Below are 4,888 nucleotides of genomic sequence, written 5' to 3'. Positions count from 1 at the left end.
CCGCACTGGGGATCGAGCCTGCAATCCAGGCATGTGCTGTTTGCTGGGATCGAACCTGGGACCCTTCAGTCCACAGGCCATTGAGCCAAACCAGCTGGGGCTGTAGTTATCTTCTTGCTTATGTTTTTGTCTGGTTTTGTTTCACGGTAGTATTGTTCCCATTCTTCTATTTTTTTGAAAAATATGTATGAGACTGGCACAATTTCTTCCTTAAATATTTGGTAGAAATAATAATACAGTACCTGGCCTGGAGTTTTATTTATGGGGAGGTTTTAAATTATGAATCCGGCCTGGACATGTTTTTATCTCTCTCTCTCCCTCTCCCTTTCTCTCTTAAATCAGTTTTTTAAAAAAGATAGTGGTACGGCTGTATAGGGCATTTACCATGAATCGAGCTTGTAGGACAGGAAGTTGCTCTTTGAGCGAGTGGTGAGTGAATGGGAAAGCCTCGGACATTATTGTATACTACTGTAGACTTTATAAACACTGTACATTTAGGCTACAATAAATTTATAAGACAACACGAGATTAAATCAAGCACAAGAGGAAATGATACAGTCCAGAAACAGTAAACATGAGATGTATGAGGCTGCTGCTGGTATACCAGGGCATGCTGTTTTACAGCAATTTTTTAATAAGTAGAAAGATTGCCCAGACAGCATGGCTCAGTGGTTGAGCATTGACCTATGAACCAAGAGGTCACAGTTCGATTCCTGGTCAGGGCACATGCCTGGGTTGCAGGCTTGATCCCCAATGGGGGGCCTGCAGGAGGCAGCCGATCGATCAATGATTCTCTCTCATCATTGATGTTTCTATCTCTCTCTTCCTCTCTGAAATCAATAAAATATTAAAAAGTAAGTATAAAGACTACACTGTAAAAGAATGATGAAAAATTTAGTAAATACATAAACCAGTAACATTGCTGTTTATTATCAAGTACTTTTACACAACTGGCAGCACAGTAAGTTTGTTTAGACCAGCATCACCACAAACACGTAATTCATTGTGCTATGACGTCAGGACAGCTATGATGTCACTGGGAGATAGTCATTTTTCAGCTCCATTATAATCTTATGGGACCACTGTCATACATGCAGTGTCATTACTGAAATGTCATTATGCAGTGCATGACGGTACTTTGTCATGGCGGCCCTAGGAAACTCACACAATTATGAACCGAGTAGTGATATAAGCTGATTGCATGTTCATCGATTCAGATTTCACATATGAAATATTTGCCTACCAAAAGGTCACAAAGACTTTTCTCCTATGATTCCTTAAATGTTTATAGTTTTAGCTTTTCCAATGGAGAGCTCAGATCATTTTAACTTAATCTTTGTGCATGACAGGAGGTCAGTCCTCAGGGAGTTTGAGTTTTGTTTTTCCCGTATGAATATTCCAGAGCCATTTGTTCAAAAGGTCACCCTTCTCCCACTGAATATCTTCGAGATCTTTGTGGAAAATCAATTGACCATGTATGTGTGGGTCTGCTTCTGGACTTTCAACTCTGTCATCTGGATATATGTGTCCACCCTGGCACCAGTTCCACACCATCTTGCTTACATTGAGAGCAGTGATTCCCAAAGTGGGCGCTACCGCCCCCTGGTGGGCGCTGCAGCGATCCAGGGGGGCGGTGATGGCCACAGGTGCATTATGCAGAAAGAGTGCTACTTTTACCTAAGGATTTCTCCCTCTCCAAAAGGCTGGTTCAAATAAAAAGTGGTTTGATTTCCATAAATTTAATTTATGCACATTTTACTTTCATAAGGTTACTATTACATCTGAATGAGAAGTATGGCGTGATTACTGTGATCTCTGACAAACCATTTTTCTTACTTCCTGCTTCTATTAGATGCATTGTCAGTTTTTCAGGGGAAAGAGCCTTCCTCCCAGCCCCTGGTGAGCATACTATAAAATATTTGCTATTGTTTTATTAATCATGATTGGAGATAATTAGGTGGCTCTGGGAGTGTTCTACCCAACTAAGTTCCCACAATGGTTCTCTGATCTGATCTCTTATAGGTTACTTTCCTTCCAAAATGTCACAATTCCTTTATCTGGTTCTTTTGGTACTTGGACTTCACAATACAATTTATTGCGCAGCACTTAACAGCTTTGAAGGTAAAGTAATCACCTACCATTTCCACCCCAACAAAGTAATACTCTATAAGATGTCATTCCGCAATGTCCATATTGCATTCAACTTTAATAGAGATTCACTCTGGAGATCGCATATTGGAGTGTCTTCTTTTCTCTATGAGAATTTGTGTAGCTTTGGCCATGCTATCTCTTAGAGCCTGCTACAGCATCCAAACTCAGATCTTGAAGTGCTTGGAGTTCAACCTCACAGATCTCCAATGGCAAAGATCCCACAGTCCAGCAAGGCTTCCAAAAACTGATCTAGTCATGGAATTTTCCAAAGAAGCCAGATTTGCCATGAGGAAACATTCTCTTCTTTGGGAAATGGCTGAAACCAGTGGCAAAATTATTGGGTTATATCAAAACATGTCAAAAACCTCTATGAGACATACCTCTCCAGTGTTTCTGTATCAGACCCTGCATGGTGTTGCTCAGTGGTTAGGACATCAGCTCCTTGCACTGAAGGTCCACAGGTTTGATTCCTGGTCAAGGACACTTGCTTGGATTGCAGGTTTGTTCCCCGACCCCAGTTGGGGTGTGTGCAGCAGGCAACCAATTGATGAGGTTCCACTCTCTCATCTATGTTTCTGCCTCTCCATCCCTCTCCCTTCCTCTCTCTAAAAATCAATAAAAACATATTTTAAAAAAAGAAAAAATTCTGAGTCCATTTTCCTTATTTGTTATACAGTTGCTCAGATAGTCTTTTCTTTTTTTTAAAAATTTTTTTTATTGATTTTAGAGAGGAAGGGAGAGGGATGGAGAGATAGAAACATCAATGATGAGAATCATTGATTGGCTGCTTCCCTGCCCCCCACTTTTTATAAACTGCTTTTTAATTAAAGGTCTTAATTTCAGATAGATCAGTGGTTCTCAACCTTCTGGCCCTTTAAATACAGCTCATGTTGTGACCCAACCATAAAATTATTTTCGTTGCTACTTCATAACTGTAATGTTGCTACTGTTATGAATCGTAATGTAAATATCTGATATGCAGGATGGTCTTAGGCGACACCTGTGAAAGAGTCGTTCGACCCACAGGTTGAGAACCACTGCAGTGTAAAGGCTTTGGCTGTGTCTCTGAGCGAGAGGGGAGCCCAGAGCAGGTTTGGAACAGAGGAGTTCTGTGATCTGACCTAAGTGTTGACGTTGCCAGCAGCTTCAGCAGTCCACCTATGGGGCCAAGATAGTAAACTAATTCTGGACCTGGGCTCCTAAGAGTGCAAACTGTGCCGGATTTTCTACAAGAACGAGGGAGCTAGCTCACACACACCCAGGAGCAAAAGCACCAGACCAACCTGGCCCGGCAAGCAGCCGAGGAGGTTAAGGAGCCCCCCTGCCCAGCTGGTGCCAGAGAAGATCAAAGCGGAAGTGAAGAAGTTTGTGAAGACTGACCACCCGGGCTGCAAAGTGACCGAGCAGAAAGATCACCGGGCAGGAACAGACTGGCCCAGAGGGGGTCTGCCTCAGGCCGGCCTGTAGTGTGTGGATTCTTGACTTCGTGCAGGAAAGATTTCACAATTCGAGTCCAGGGCAGTAGGCCAAATAAGTTTGGGAACCACTGATTTAGAGGAAGTCTTGAAATTAGGCTGTTACTTAACCTTGCATTTCTATGATAAACCATACTTGATCATGGTGCATTAGAGAGTATGTTTATCAAAGCTGGGCACAGTGAGACAAAGGAAGGACTTAGGGGAGAAGAAGCAACAGGGGAGAGCCTGGGCGGTGCTCTGCTTTGGCTCCCTAGAAACGTTACAGGAAAGAAGTGAGCAAAGTCGTGGCTGCTTTTAACTCACCAGGACGTCAGAGAAAAGGGGGCTTTGGAGACAGGATCAGGGGGTGAGCCTGGGTCGAGCTGCCACTGCCCCCTGCTCCCCTGGTTACAAGTCTCCTAGGGATCCTTAGCGTTTAGGAGAAAGTAAGAAGTTCATGCCAAAAAAAAGAAAAAAGAAGAAGAAGAAGAAGAAGAAGAAGAAGAAGAAGAAGAAGAAGAAGAAGAAAAAACTATCCCTGGTTTGGCTTAGTGGATAGACTCTAGAGCATTGGCTTGTGGACTGAAGGGTCCCAGGTTCGATTCCAGTCGGGGGCACATGCCCGGGTTGCGGGCTCAGGAGGAGGTGGCTGATCGGTGGTTCTCTCTCATCACTGATGTTTCTATCTCTCTCTCCCTTCCTCTCTGAAATCAATAAAGAGAAGGCCCACTCCTGCCTCAGGACCTTTGCACTGGCTCTTCCCTGCCTGGAACTGGGTCTTAGTCTTGAGAGTTTGTATGTGTTCTTCTGCAGGTGGGAGTCTTAGGGAAGGGTTTTAGTAGAATATTCATCAACTTTCCAGGTGCATTGTTAATATGGCTCCAATTAGATGTTTGATATTTTCCCCCCTGACTTCATCCATCCTTGTGTTGGGCTGGCACATGGCATTAATGGGACCTTTGTCCTCCAACCCCCCCCCCCCCACCACCACCACCAGGGTGAATTAAGCTATGTATTCTCTGGTTAGGGAGGAGAGGTGTAAACGATTTGCTCTCGTGTCCTTAATTGGGAAAAGATAAGGTCTTGTGATTCACTAGCTGGCTGTACGTTGTTCAAATGGTTTGGCCTTGTTGATCTTCTCTCAGTTTCCCCATTTCACTTGCCCGGGAAATTTCCTAGCTTCTTACGGTCCTGCCTCACAGAGAGGGGAACATTTCCCGCGTGCTGCCTCGGGTACCGAAAGCTCCCAGGATTCAGGAATGACCAAGCCTCAGCGCACA

This window comes from Myotis brandtii, unplaced genomic scaffold (assembly GCF_000412655.1).
Source record: "Myotis brandtii unplaced genomic scaffold, ASM41265v1 scaffold889, whole genome shotgun sequence".
Lineage (NCBI taxonomy): Eukaryota > Metazoa > Chordata > Mammalia > Chiroptera > Vespertilionidae > Myotis > Myotis brandtii.
This window is presented reverse-complemented; position numbering follows the sequence as displayed.